Source organism: Schistocerca cancellata, chromosome 6 (genome assembly GCF_023864275.1).
Source record: "Schistocerca cancellata isolate TAMUIC-IGC-003103 chromosome 6, iqSchCanc2.1, whole genome shotgun sequence".
Classification (NCBI taxonomy): Eukaryota; Metazoa; Arthropoda; class Insecta; order Orthoptera; family Acrididae; genus Schistocerca; species Schistocerca cancellata.
The window spans coordinates 720,303,157-720,319,476 of NC_064631.1; positions in this window are offsets into that span (position 1 = coordinate 720,303,157).

Sequence of the window (16,320 nt, forward strand, 5' to 3'; positions counted from 1 at the left end):
TGCGGACCACCTGCATCCTTTCATACTTGATGTCTTCTCTGACGACGACGTAATCTTTCAGCACTGTAACTGCCCGTTTCTCGAAGCCAGAATCGTGCTACTGTGGTTCGAGGAGCATGCTACTGAAATTACGTTAATGTCTGGGCCACCACATGCACCTGATGTGAATCCGAGGGTTTCCGTGTGGCTCGCTATCGAGCGCCATCACCACGTACACAAATCAACGTCCACTTATTACGGGAATTACATGACTTGAGCGTAAACACCTTGTGCCACATACCTCCGTAACTATGCCAACGAACTGCAGAATCGATGATACGCAGAATCGGTGATACATTGTGTTACATAGACGGTTGTTCGCAGTTTCACTTTCTTCCCCAAAGTTATTCGTATCTTTCGGCACCATGTTGTATAGTTACTGTTAATAACAGGATGTGTGGTTTGAGAATGGTGAGTCATCCTGTAACCGCTGGAGTAATGAATTGTATGTTTATGTAACTGAGACGCAAAAAATAAAACTTTATCGAATATTCCTAAATACCATACAGTTGCGGATCTACCATCACGACACCGTGCTTCGGATCGGCAAAAACCTAACTATCTGCCTTTTGGTATATTAAGTCGAGCTGTAACTTCAACGCCGGCCGCTTTGGCCGAGCAGTTCTAGGCGCTTAAAGTCTGGAACCGCGTGACTGCTACGGTCGCAGGTTCGAATCCTGCCTCGGGTATGGATGTGTTTGATGTCCTTAGGTTAGTTGTTCTAAGTTCTAGGGGACTGATGACCTCAGAAGTTAAGTCCCATAGTGCCCAGAGCCATTTAAGTTCTAGGGGACTGATGACCTCAGATGTTAAGTCCCATAGTGCTCAGAGCCATTTTTTTTGTAATTTCAGCGAAACATGTCTGGGTAAAAGAAGAAAAACTATGTTTACTCAAGGCGATTCTCATCCAGGAACTAATCTGAGAGTAGTTTTCATGTGTGTGCGCCTAAGATATTACACTGGTCTCGCATGTGCACCTAGTTTCTCTCCGATGCTTGTCAGCCGGTAACGATGCTTCCTGCAAGCAAACTACTTAGACAAGAGTTCTCTTGCGGATATAAACAAGACGAGCAGATATGATCTCTCATCATGTAAAGAACAATAATTGTCGTACATCTCTGTCGGAAGCTGGAGTGTCCCAATTCAGGTGAGCCACGTGAATGACTGAAAGCGGGTGATCGGTAATCCAAGGTGGGCCCGCATTGGCAATTAGCGTATGTAAATGTCTGGCGTGGCCGGCAGAGGAACGGAAAGAGATAGGCGTGGGGCGCTCGTTACATCGGATCCTATCTGGCCAACACTCGCACCCGGCGCTGCCTCTCACCAGAGGCGCTGTTGTCTGCCCGACGCAACTCTCCCTTGTTTTAACACCCAGCACGCGTGAGTTTCTTGGAAGCACAACTCGTCAGACCTCAAGCTAATATCAGATCACACCGTGTATCTTCACCGACTGAAGTCTCATGCCACGTCGTCCCATCATTGACAGAATATGTTTCCCTTCTGATGATCAGCTTTGAAACATGAAGAAGCTTCAGTATTTGGAAGTATTAGTAAGCGACGCCATTTACCGAGCGAGGTGGCGCAGTGGCTAGCACACTGGACTCGCATTCGGGAGGACGACGGTTCAATCCCTCGTCCGTCCATCCCGATTTAGGTTTTCCGTGATTTCCCTAAATCGCTCCAGGCAGATGCCGTGATGGTTCCTTTGAAAGGGCACGGCCGACTTCCTTCCCCGTCCTTCCCTAATCCGATGAGACCGATGACCTCGCTGTCTAGTTTCCTTCCCCAACCCCCCCCCCCCCCCCACGCCATTTAACCAAGTTTTACAAAGTTCACACGTGGCATATACGAGGTGTATTCGAAAAGTAAGGTCCGATCGTTAGCGAAATGGGAACCACAGTGAAAATCGGATGAACTTTGCATAGATGTGTTGAACAGTACCTCTAGCATATTCGTCGATCGCGTCACGTCGCTGTTTTCATGTCTGAACGCACAGTGACCACTTGCAGATGCCTAGAAAATAGAATCTCCACCGAGAGCTTGTGAGAGATTTCGCCTGATTTCATGTAGCCCGCACAATGTAAATGTGATGCACTTCCTTCTTCACGATAATTCTCACCCTTCCAGGTGTAAGCTCCCTCCCCCCTCCCTAATAAACCTACTGGATTGCGATATAACCGTGATCGCATATGCCTAATGAAATTTTACAATGAGTAAGGCTATCCTTACCAAAGGAAACTAACATTGGTTAGTTGGAGTAAAGTGTACAACAGACTCTTCGGAAGGAAGAGTCTATTCTAAATTAGAGCTAAATAGTGATCATAATTTTGAAATGGGTGGAATGTAGTGCAAAGGCAACCACACAGGGGGGAAAAAGGGCACCACGTAATATTAACTACAAAAATCACTGATAACACAAAGAAAACACTGATGAGCTAAAGAAAAGGATAATTCAAAGATCAACAGTCCTCTAGGGCAATGAATCTCCAGAATCTTTAGAAAGGTAATGGCAAAGAATTTTAAGCAAATAATCACTGGCGTTTCAACAGAAGGTTCTCACGTTATTCCAGAGGACCATAGTTCACGAGAAAATAAATGAATCAGGAAGCACTGAGTTTGCAGTTACTCATTCTACTAAATTTTGAAAGTAACGTTAAATGAAATTACTGGTCATTTATTTAACGAGTAAATGACTGACTTAATCTGAACTTTGTTATGTAAAAAAATTAACTTACCGTAGCCTCAATGTAACGTAATGCAAAATTTAAAAAAGGGCAAGCAATTTTCTTTTGATTATTGAAAGATTGAACTGAATTTACTTTAAGCAAATGAGGAATTGGCTTTACTTTTAAAATAACAACAATAAAGTACGTACCAAGCCAGCAGAAGTCACTCACTAATAATGAAATTGCGCACTCTTAATTTGTGAAGTATCTTTAGTTATTAATTTTACCAGTGAAACTTTAAGTAGCCTGTGTTACGCAATACAAGAATGTGGCAGAAAATTTAGACTGGAACTGGATTTCAGCAAACATACTAACTGGCAGTACATAGTTAATCACTTTTCATATTCTTACGACACTCGATGATAGCGTGGAAAGGAAAGGGACCCTGTTTGATAGTAATTTCTGAGGACAATGACAACACAGGTGCCCTACAAGTTTTAACTATTACTAGTTATTGTTGAAGTTACTCATGATTTGTGAAAGAAAATCAATTGGGTAAAAAAATGGTTCAAATGGCTCTGAGCACTATGGGACTTAACATTTAGGTCATCAGTCCTCTAGAACTTAGAACTACTTAAACCTAACTAACCTAAGGACATCGCACACATCCATGCCCGAGGCAGGATTCGAACCTGCGACCTTAGCGGTCACGCGGTTCCGGACTGCAGCGCCTAGAACCGCACGACCACCACGGCCGGCTAATTGGGTAAAGCCTCTACATTCCTATATCTATCATTTAACAATCTTACGATGTTGTAGCTGTGCGGGCGACGAAGAATGTAGCCGACGACAATGCGAAGCTGCCGTTGCTGCTGCTACGACTGATTATCGATGACAGTCGTCCCCAGAGCCACAGATAATTATGGCACAGGCGATAGTTGGAACTGCAGCTTCCTCCGCCTGTCCACTCCTGCCTGCTCTCAAAACTCTCGGGTTAACAAATCAGGCGCGTTTACATTACGCCGCACCTGAGGGAGCGCCCAACAAACACTTCCGCACTCTTTCATCGCTCAAGCAACTCTGCCTCCTCTCTGCTAGCAAAGCGACAAAGACTCTCCATACGCAAAGATAAACAACGGCACAGCTACTACCATTTCGTCATTACTATCCATCCATTTCAGAAGAGTTCTCTTGGCTACTACCCAGCAATTTACAATATTCTCGTTATAAGTACAATTAAAAATATACAGTCACAATTAAGTACTCTAGAACATCGATTACGAATTAAATATAGTTTCTGTAACCCAGCTTACAGCTTCAGAAGCTAAAATATAGTGCAGGTTATCAACGAATATTAAACGGCGAAAATTCTGGGTGGTTCAGGAGGTCTTTTTTGTGCATTTTCGGCGTTACACAGAGACGATGAGGAGGCTCCTGCTGCGATTTCGATGGTAAGTGTTTCATCAGCCACCGTACAGCCCGGCTTGGCTGCTTCTAATTTTCATCTTTGCTTGCACCAACCGATGGCTATAAAGACAACATTTTGGGACAGTCAATAAGCTGCGTATCAGCGTAGAGAATTGGCAGAAAGAACAGGTGGTCGCCATCTATGATGATAAGGGTATTGGGAAGTTAGTACAATGCTACGGGAAATGTCTCATTCTGAGCAGTATCTATTTACAGAAGTAGATGGAAGGCGTAGCTAACTGTTGCAAACAAAACATTTTTTTTTATTTTCACTGTAGTTTCCTCTTCGCAATCCAACCTTACTTTCCGAGTAGCTCTCGTGTATGGACACTACATATACGAGGATTGTTCGGAAAGTAAGGAACGATCGGTTGCGAAATGGAAACCACAGTGAAAATCAAAACTGTTTTCTTTGCACATTTAGCTATACTTTCCAGGTACTTCTCTGCATAGTCGCCGCTCAGACTTAGACATTTGTCAGAGCTTTATACCAAATTTCCAACACCATCGTCATACAAGGCAGCCGCCTGTGCTTTCCGATAATTCTCTACGCTGTTCTATAGCGCGTAGCCTGCACCCAAGGGTTGTCTTCGTATCGAGCGTTTCATGTGAACAGAGGTAATACTCAGGAGGAGCCAATTAGGACTGTGATGTGGGTGATCGAACAACTCCCATCGAAAAGGCTGCAGGAGCGTCTTCACTGCCCCTGCAGAGTGCGGCTGAGAATCGGCACGAAGAAGGAAGTGCGTGGCAGTTGTGTCAGGTGGGCTGCGTTCATTAAGGCGAAGCCTCTCAGCGAGCCCTCCTACTTGGCGGCAGACATCGTTGTTCTAGGCACCTTTACTCGCTCACAGTGCGCTCACAACTGGAAAGAGCTTCTTTGTGCGATCGACGGGCATACTAGAGACACTGCCGTTAACGTCTATGAAAAGCCTCGTCGAATTTTCACAGTGGTTTCCATTTCGCGACCGATCCTTCCTCACTTTCCGAATAGCCCTCGTATATAAGGATTTTACACGTTTTTGATAGACGTTGTGGTTTGAAATTTTAACAGTTCGGCTCTTACTGACAGAAATACATGACGTTTGCGTTTGGACTAAATACCATGGAGTGACGCATTAATTATCATTACAAGTACTGGGCACAGACTGCAAGACTCTTATGAAATGAATGCTATCTTCCGACTGTTTGATAACATATTGTCACGTAGATCGCTATGTTTTGGTAGTGAAAAACAGTCTGACGAAGGCGTTGTGCGCCATGCCTATATAGACAAGCGCGTGATATGAGTACTACAATTTCTGCATCTACATGTTTCATGGGGAAACCACCTTAGGGAATCTGAGGAAGGTGTACCAATGTCACTTCCTACTTTTTCTGTTCCAATCATGATGTTTCGCACGAAGAACGATTGCTGCTAAGCCTCTCTGTGGACTAGAGTTTCTCTGATTTTAGATTCATGGTCTTCCCGTGAGATATACGTAGTAGAAAGCAATATATTGGCTGACAGTTCTAGGAATGTATGCTCTCGAAGTGAACCATACCGTGATGCAGAACGCCACCCTTGTAGAGTCTGCCATAGGGATTGGCTGATCATCCGCGTGACGCTTCCGCGCTTACTAAATGAACCTTTCACAAAACGCGCTACTCTTCTTTCAATCCTATCTGTTACGGATCCCATACTGACAGCAATAGTCAACTATTGGTCGAAACGAGGGTTTTCTGAGATACATCCTTAACTAACGAACTGTATTTCCTGAGAGTTCTTCCAATCAATCTCATTCTGGCGTGTCTTAATACTTCTTAATTTTAATAATAAATGTAAAGCACCAGTTTGCTTTTGTTCTACAATATTATTTTTATTGCTAACCGGTTTTCGGCTTACAAGGCCATCTTCAGGCATTTGCTGAGTATTATCACCAAAGAAGTTAAATGTTAGCAGACAACATTGGAAGAGAAGTAACACATCTAGAGTGAAGTAGAAACATACAGTGAGTAACATCTTTGCAATGAAATAGTAAAAACTGAACAGTACATAAATAACAATGGAGTTGACAGGAAAACCTTTAGCACAAAATAAGAATAGCATGCCTACATAACAGTTTCTATTGATAAACAAAACTATTGAAATAAGATAAAATTAGTACTAGGCAAGGCTGCATCAAGAGGTATGAAACATGGAGAGTAATACACAACCAATTAAAAAAAATTTTACATGCTCGTTCCACTTCAAAAAGTTCCGTACGCATACTCCAAGATATTTTATGGAACGAATGCTTCCAGTGATTGTACTACAGTGTGAAATCATACAACAACGGGACTTTGTGTGTCTGTATTCGCAAAGCGGTACATTTGTTTACGCCGAGCGTGAACTGCCACTCTTTACACCAAGCGACTATCCTCTTATGGTCTTCCTCCATTTTGCGACAGTTTTCTAGAGTTGTGACTCATCTGTAAACGATGGCATCATCCTTGAAAAGTTTTGTGGAACTTACGAAGTCTTCTACAAGGATAATTATATATACAGAGACGGAAAAATAATCGCGGCAGCAAGAAGGAGTTTTGTGGCATAAACGAAAGTTGATAGATGATGTTACCTAAGAGTGGAGCTAATAGCGTCACTAAGAGAAAGCAAACCACGTGGTTGTTGTTGTTGTCTTCAGTCCTGAGACTGGTTTGATGCAGCTCTCCACGCTACTCTATCCTGTGCAAGCTTCTTCATATCCCAGTACTTACTGCAACCTACATCCTTCTGAATGTGCTTAGTGTATTCATCTCTTGGTCTCCCTCTACGATTTTTACCCTTCACGCTGCCCTCCACTGCTAAATTTGTGATCCCTTGATGCCTCAGAACATGTCCTACCAAGCGATCCCTTCTTCTTGTCAAGTTGTGCCGCAAACTCCTCCCCAATTCTGTTCAATACCTCCTCATTAGTTATGTGATCTACCCATCTAATCTTCAGCATTCTTCTGTAGCACCACATTTCGAAAGCTTCTATTCTCTTCTTGTCTAAACTATTTATCGTCCACGTTTCACTTCCATACATGGCTACACTCCATAGAAATACAGGGTTATTACAAATGATTGAAGCGATTTCACAGCTCTACAATAACTTTATTATTTGAGATATTTTCACAATGCTTTGCACACACATACAAAAACTCAAAAAGTTTTTTTAGGCATTCACAAATGTTCGATATGTGCCCTTTAGTGATTCGGCAGACATCAAGCCGATAATCGAGTGCCTCCCACACTCGGCGCAGCATGTCCCCATCGATGAGTTCTAAAGCATCGTTGATGCGAGCTCGCAGTTCTGGCACGTTTCTTGGTAGAGGAGGTTTAAACACTGAATCTTTAACATAACCCCACAGAAAGAAATCGCATGGGGTTAAGTCGGGAGAGCGTGGAGGCCGTGACATGAATTGCTGATCATGATCTCCACCACGACCGATCCATCGGTTTTCCAATCTCCTGTTTAAGAAAATGAAGTCGGCGCTGTCGGTCTCCAGTTGTGGCATGAGCCAATTTTCCAGCATGTCCAGATACACGAGTCCTGTAACGTTTTTTTCGCAGAAGGAAAAGGGGCCGTAAACTTTAAACCGTGAGATTGCACAAAACACGTTAACTTTTGGTGAATTGCGAATTTGCTTCATGAATGCTTGAGGATTCTCTACCGCCCAGATTCGCACATTGTGTCTGTTCACTTCACCATTAAGAAAAAATGTTGCTTCATCACTGAAAACAAGTTTCGCACTGAACGCATCCTCTTCCATGAGCTGTTGCAACCGCACCGAAAATTCAAAGCGTTTGACTTTGTCATCGGGTGTCAGGGCTTGTAGCAATTGTAAACGGTAAGGCTTCTGCTTCAGCCTTTTCCGTAAGACTTTCCATACCGTCGGTTGTGGTACGTTTAGCTCCCTGCTTGCTTTATTCGCCGACTTCCGCGGGCTACACGTGAAACTTGCCCGCACGCGTTCAACCGTTTCTTCGCTCACTGCAGGCCGACCCGTTTATTTCCCCTTACAGAGGCATCCAGAAGCTTTAAACTGCGCATACCATCGCCGAATGGAGTTAGCAGTTGGTGTATCTTTGTTGATCTTCGTCCTGAAGTGTCGTTGCACTGTTATGACTGACTGATGTGAGTGCATTCCAAGCACGACATACGCTTTCTCGGCTCCTGTCGCCATTTTGTCTCACTGCGCTCTCGAGTGCTCTGGCGGCAGAAACGTGAAGTGCGGCTTCAGCCGAACAAAACTTTATGAGTTTTTCTACGTATCTGTAGTGTGTCGTGACCATATGTCAATGAATGGAGCTACAGTGAATTTATGAAATCGCTTCAATCATTTGTAATAGCCCTGTACTTTCAGAAACGACTTCCTCACTTTGAAATCTATAACTGATGTTAACAAATTTCTTTTGTTCAGAAACGCTTTCCTTGCCATTGCCTGTCTACATTTTATACCCTCTCTACTTCGACCATCATCAGTTATTTTGCTCCCCAAATAGCAAAACTCGTTTACTACTTTAAGTGTCTCATTTCCTAATCTAATTCCCTTAACATCACCTGATCTGACTACATTCCATTATCCTCGTTTTGCTTTTGTTGATGTTCATCTTATATCCCCCTTTCAAGACACTGTCCATTCCGTTCAACTGCTCTTCCAAATCCTTTGCTGTCTCTGACAGATTTACAATGTCATCGGTAAACCTCAAAGTTTTTATTTCTTCTTCATGGACTTTAATACCTACTCCGAACTTTTCTTTTGTTTCCTTTACTGCTTGCCCAATATACAGATTGAATAGCATCGGGGAGGGGCTACAACCATATTTGCTTTAAAAACACGCTGTAACGGTCTTGAGCATTAGTTACCTTTGAGAATGGACGTGCTGAGTTCATGCTAGTCAAGAATGCCTTTCAGGCGACAAAGACGCCATCATCAACACCTAATGAATTCGAACGAGGTCGTGTAATAGGTATACGAGAAGCCGAATGTTCCTTCTGCGATACTGGAGAGAGACTTGACAGTAATGTAGCACTGCATATGATTGTTGGCAACCATGGCTACGAGAATGTACGGTCGCTAGAAGACCGGACTCCAGATGGGTAAGTGGCACACCGAGAGGAAAGACCATCGTGTTCGGCGTATGATTCTGGTGCAGTGTACTGCACCTGCAGCAATGGTTTGGCCAGTAGTTGGCACCACAATGTCACAACGCACAAGTCTGTTACTTCGTAGACGACACCGAGGAAGATGTCGTGTAGCGTGCATCCCACTGACCACAAACCACCGGTATTCAGTGGTGGCAACTGAGACCTCATTGGAAGGCAGGCAGTGGTCTGTTGTATTTGCTGATGAAACCTGGTTCTGCCTCGGTGTTAGTGAAGGTCGTGTGTTCGTTTGGAGGAGCCCAACGGAGGGCCTGCAACGAACCTGTCTGTGTGCACCGAGCGAGGTGGCGCAGTGGGTAGACACTGGACTCGCATTCGGGAGGACGACGGTTCAATCCCGGGTCCGGCCATCCTGATTTAGGTTTTCCGTGATTTCCCTAAATCACTCCAGGCAAATGCTGGGATGGTTCCTCTAAAAGGGCACGGCCGACTTCCTTCCCCATCCTTCCCTAATCCGATGAGACCGATGACCACGCTGTCTGGTCTCCTTCCCCAACCAACCAACCAACCAATGTCTGCGTGCTAGGCACACTGGACCTACACCTGGAGTTATGGTCTGGGATGCGATTTAGTATGACAGGAGGTGTACTCTCGTGGCTATCCCACGCACACTGACTGCAAATTTGCACGTCAGTCCCGTGATTTGACCTGTTGTGCTTCCATTCATGAACAGCCCTCCAGGGAGTGTTTGCCAACACAGTAACGCTCGCCTTTGTAACCCAACGTGCTCCACATTGTGTCGACATGTTGTCTGAGCCAGCTCGATCACCAGACCTGTCTCCATTCAAGCACATATGGGACATCATAGAACGACAACTCCAGCGTCATCCGCAAATTGCAGCAACCGTCGCTGTATTGACCAACCAAGTGCTACATGCGATGAACTCCATCCCACAAACTGACATCCCACACGTGCACAATACAGTGCATGCACGTTTGCATGCTTGCATTCAACAGTCTGGCGGATACACCAGTTATTAATGTACCAACATTTCACATTCGCAATGACTTGTCTCGTGCTTACATTAATCTGTGATCCTGCAATGTGAATTACTGAAATGTGTTATCTATACCAATGTATTCCCGTAATAGCATTACCCTACGTTAATTATTTTTGGTGTTGCGATTTTTTCCGTCAGTATATATTGTGGCAAGTAATCGTTCTGTATCTCTCCCTTGGGGCCCCCTCGAATTTACTTTGTAGTCGCAAGAGCCGGCCGCGGTGGTCTAGTGGTTCTAGGCGCGCAGTCCGGAACCGCGGGACTGTTACGGTCGCAGGTTCGAATCCTGCCTCGGGCATGGATGTGTGTGATGTCCTTAGGTTAGTTAGGTTTAAGTAGTTCTAAGTTCTAGGGGACTGATGACCATAGATGTTAAGTCCCATAGTGCTCAGAGCCATTTGAACCATTTTTTGTAGTAGCAAGACTTCTATCCTTCTAGAATGACGTGCTCTCTTCCATTCGGTAGAAAGTTCTCAAGCCAGTCAATGTACTGTAATACAGAGCTGTTAAATCCGAGATAGTTACATAAAAATCAGGAAAATTAAAAAGGATAGAGACAGAATAGGCATGAAATAAGTAAGTTTATTTAATAGGATTAGAATTAGAATATCTCAATATAGTTGATACTATTTTATGGAAGAGGAGTTCATTGTGAAATGAAATTCCCATCATTCTCTAAAAATTCTCCAGGAACTGAAATTATCTCATTGGCATAATTATTGAAGTAACAAGTTACTTGAGCAAACATTTGTAATTTTGGAAACAGAAAAATCGGGGTTATACAAATATGGTAATGAAAATGAGAAAAAATTACATTTTAAGATTAGAAGATTCTAGAATACCAAATACCAACTTTCTGAGTACGAATAAGTTTTGAAATGCAAGATTTTTGGAAAAGAATGGAACTTTAGTAGAAAAAATGGGAACGAGGGCTTTCCAGGGAGCTATACCAAATTATGAATAAACAACTAATTGTTTATCGAAAATTTCACCTTCCCATTCTTTGTGTGTGTAGTAAATAACTAACATTTCTCTGAGCGAACTATTTCTAGGATGAGGTGATTTAGCAGGCCAGTCAGATTGCCTTATTTGTTCGTCAAACTAGGAACGTATTGTGAACACGGCTATTGCCGTCTTGGACTAAGGGAGCGCCAGCGGCAATCTCATCAAAATGATTCAAATGAAAGGGCCAGAGTTCGTCATCGAGAGTGTTGAAATACACAGCGTAGTTCAGCTCGTAGCTTGGACCCTCTAATGTGTCTGTAACAGGTTTTCTTTCAACGTCAGCCGCCAGAAAAGTTCCTGGTCAGTCGAAAGTCGTTTACCAGCGTTTTCACCAACGGAAGTTCATGTCTCATTGCTTTGCCAGCTACACCGAAGCGAAATCTACTGAAAAGACTTACCTGCTATATGTGTATTGATAATATATGGATATCTCTGTTTCAACATAAAGCTGAGTGGTCGAAGTTTATTCCCATATACACATATACATCTACAAGACAACTTTAAAATTCATACTTAAGTGCCAGGCAGATGGTTCATCGAACCCCCTTGAGACTATTTCTCTGCTGTTACACTCTATAACTGCACGTGCAAAAAACAAACATCTAAATATTACTGTGCGAGCTCCGATTTCTCTCATTTTATTACGACAGTCATTTCCCCCCACGCAGACAGGAGTCAAAAAATAGTTTCACTTTCGGAGGACGGAGTTGGTGAATGAAGTTTCGCTAAATGATCACGCCGCAGCGAAAAACCCCTTTGTTTCAATGATTAGTACCCCATCTAGCGTATCATGTCCTTGATACTTCTCCAATATCCCTTGATAAGAGGAGAGAGATGTCCTTCTTTGAACATTTTTTTATGTGTTCCGTCAGCCGTATCTGGCAAGGATCCCATACCGCACAGCTAAAAGGGCAGAAGAGGACGGATAAGGGCAGTATAGGCAGTCTCTTTAGCAGACAGGCACCTATCAACCTGAATGACTGAACCTAAGTCATGATATGAGAAATAGAACCAAAACATCACAGAACAATCTCCGGGCTGAAGTACAACCTCTACACTCTACGGTTTAAACGCCTCATTCGGACGTAGACTCCGTCCGTCATTTGAAAAGAGCTGAAAAAGAAAGTCGTCGGACTAGACCCCTCCAGACAACTATTGTCTAGTTATGTGTTGTTTCGCTCACTGAAGACGAGCAGGTTCATGCGTTTTGCAACGTAACCGGTTCCAAACGTCCATTGTATGTTTGTTCGGAAATTGGCTGGGACAGGTCTGTATTCACTAAAGAAGGAACTTCTGGCGGGTTGAAACAAATTGTCTCTGAAAAATCGTATCACCGTCGGTTAGGATCTTTTTTACGACCATTGTTCTTTCTTTTGTTACATGGCTGCGATTGGTATATGATACTTTGAACGGTCCTTGTTGATACACCATAAATCGGGGAACTTCATCGACTTCATCAATTATAAGGTCTTTGGCATGTCCAAACATGATAACTACATCAGGAAAACTATTATCGGTTCACACTGTCTCCGCCGTCGTCATCACGAATTAAAACCATTGACTGCCACAGTGGGCATGGTGTTTCACTTATACTGGTGTAATAGCAGCGTCTGGAACCTTCCAGAGGGGCCTGAAGTGACGCCTGGGCCGGAGGCAAGTTGGGACATCGAGCGAAAGCAAAGCCGGGTGCTTGATGGTTATAGGGAGGCGGGAGCGGCAGTTTCAAATGTGGCGCCGGTCCGTCGCACCACGTGACTGCGCTCGGTCCTACACGTGGTCCACGGGAAATGCGGAGCCCCGAAACGAAAGTCTAACGCCACACTAGTTACCTTTCCCGACATGTATCGCAAACGCTCGTTTAAGCCCGGGGCCCAAGGGCAATCCGTCAATGAAAAGGTCCCATTAAAGCCCTCAGCTCTGCTATGTGTTATTGAGAGCACGAGTGATTGCAAATACACAAATCTGAAGTATTAAAACGGTTTGAAATAGTAATTCGCTGCACCTTGCAAGACCTCGAGAGTCACGTGCTGTGGTGTACGACACACTGCTTGTATAGCTCGCTGGCACCGGTTCCGCGGCAGGACCTGATGAGGTGCTCAACTTGGCTTCCCCCCCATGCATCACTTCGGCCCTCTCCAAGATTCCAGACGATGCCATAGCATATTTTCAGGGAGAACACTGTGCCAGTCCCGGCAGTCAGTGATTTCAACTCCTGAAGACAATCTCGCAGACAGCTATCAGAAGATCGAGCGTTTTATTCGGAGTGACGCGTCTTGTAAACCGAGAAGATTTTCTTAAATCACGCCACTGCGGATGACTCCAAGGACGACAGGTCCTTTCTGAAATTCTGTCATGTCTACATGCCGATCCCTCTTACTGGGCTAATTACACTCCTGGAAATTGAAATAAGAACACCGTGAATTCATTGTCCCAGGAAGGGGAAACTTTATTGACACATTCCTGGGGTCAGACACATCACATGATCACAGTGACAGAACCACAGGCACATAGACACAGGCAACAGAGCATGCACAATGTCGGCACTAGTACAGTGTATATCCACCTTTCGCAGCAATGCAGGCTGCTATTCTCCCATGGAGACGATCGTAGAGATGCTGGATGTAGTCCTGTGGAACGGCTTGCCATGCCATTTCCACCTGGCGCCTCAGTTGGACCAGCGTTCGTGCTGGACGTGCAGACCGCGTGAGACGACGCTTCATCCAGTCCCAAACATGCTCAATGGGGGACAGATCCGGAGATCTTGCTGGCCAGGGTAGTTGACTTACACATTCTAGAGCACGTTGGGTGGCACGGGATACATGCGGACGTGCATTGTCCTGTTGGAACAGCAAGTTCCCTTGCCCGTCTAGGAATGGTAGAACGATGGGTTCGATGACGGTTTGGATGTACCGTGCACTATTCAGTGTCCCCTCGACGATCACCAGTGGTGTACGGCCAGTGTAGGAGATCGCTCCCCACACCATGATGCCGGGTGTTGGCCCTGTGTGCCTCGGTCGTATGCAGTCCTGATTGTGGCGCTCACCTGCACGGCGCCAAACACGCATACGACCATCATTGGCACCAAGGCAGAAGCGACTCTCATCGCTGAAGACGACACGTCTCCATTCGTCCCTCCATTCACGCCTGTCGCGACACCACTGGAGGCGGGCTGCACGATGTTGGGGCGTGAGCGGAAGACGGCCTAACGGTGTGCGGGACCGTAGCCCAGCTTCATGGAGACGGTTGCGAATGGTCCTCGCCGATACCCCAGGAGCAACAGTGTCCCTAATTTGCTGGGAAGTGGCGGTGCGGTCCCCTACGGCACTGCGTAGGATCCTACGGTCTTGGCGTGCATCCGTGCGTCGCTGCGGTCCGGTCCCAGGTCGACGGGCACGTGCACCTTCCGCCGACCACTGGCGACAACATCGATGTACTGTGGAGACCTCACGCCCCACGTGTTGAGCAATTCGGCGGTACGTCCACCCGGCCTCCCGCATGCCCACTATACGCCCTCGCTCAAAGTCCGTCAACTGCACATACGGTTCACGTCCACGCTGTCGCGGCATGCTACCAGTGTTAAAGACTGCGATGGAGCTCCGTATGCCATGCACAAATGCTGCGCAGCTAGCGCCATTCGACGGCCAATACCGCGGTTCCTGGTGTGTCCGCTGTGCCGTGCGTGTGATCATTGCTTGTACAGCCCTCTCGCAGTGTCCGGAGCAAGTATGGTGGGTCTGACACACCGGTGTCAATGTATTCTTTTTTCCATTTCCAGGAGTGTATATGCAGCCAACTGGCACATACAGGGTGTCCCAGAAATGTTGCGACAAACTTCGAGGTGTTGCAGTGTGTGTCTTGAGGAACATATCGAGGGTAGGAACCCGTGTGTGGAAATGTTATCAAACCACGCTACAGTGCGTCGAAGTTATAGGCACCGGCGCCCGCCACAAGGCCACCATTTCGGCAACAAACGTGTGTTTGCACGCTGATGGACCGTATGTGGAACGTCTTGTAGTGTTGCTTGCTATTTAGTGATCACGCCTGATTTTCACGATCGTCAATGGAGAAGACAGAGCAATAGTCCGTTTCACGAACGATGGTGGTTCGCGTATTCGAGGCACGGACGGCGATAGCGTTGCTGACGATTCCAAGCGACACCTGCAGTACGCGCATGCTTTCTGCTTGGAGAAAGCGTATATCCTGGAAATTATGTCTCTCTATTGCTTCCGCGGCGTTTATAACTTACCAGCACAATCAGCGATGACAACTCGCAATAAATGGAATCGAAATTCACTAAACAACTCGCTACGACCACGGTTAATGCTCGCATTAGCTACGGCATTCACAGCACAACGTTCAGAATGTACTGAACGCTCCTTGGCTGTCGGAGAATACGTGACGTAGATGCGCAGAACACGTAGAAACTCGACCGCCACAGTTTGTGATCCCAAATATAGGTGCTGCATAGAAAGGCCGCGTCTCCTATGAATGTGATTCTCTGTTGTCTTGCTGAATGATGGTTTTGGACATGGGCCATTTTTCTTCTGTATACTGAATAACATTGGAGATTCTGGAGTGTGTCAGGAGAAAAATAAACTGCGGACGGTAACCCGTATCCGAAACCGTCATCCATCAAAGCAACGGAGTATCACATTCATAGGAGATAAGGCCTTTCTGCGCAGCAGCTAGTTCCGTCTTCTCCACTGCTGATCGAGGTAATCAGTCGCGAGCACTGAATAACAAATAGCATAGTGTAGGTGGTTTTAAAAGAATGAAATATTGCTGATAATCATTTGATTTATTTATTCACAGTTATGACAAAAATTATTGACTCCCAATAATATTTCGTAAGGTCACCATCTGGTAACATTTCGATAAGGCATCAGATCTGTTAATCTGACATGAGGGTCGCGAGGAAAATTGGAAATAAATGGCGTAAGTAGTGAGTGATCGCCATGAAATGTGCGCCGT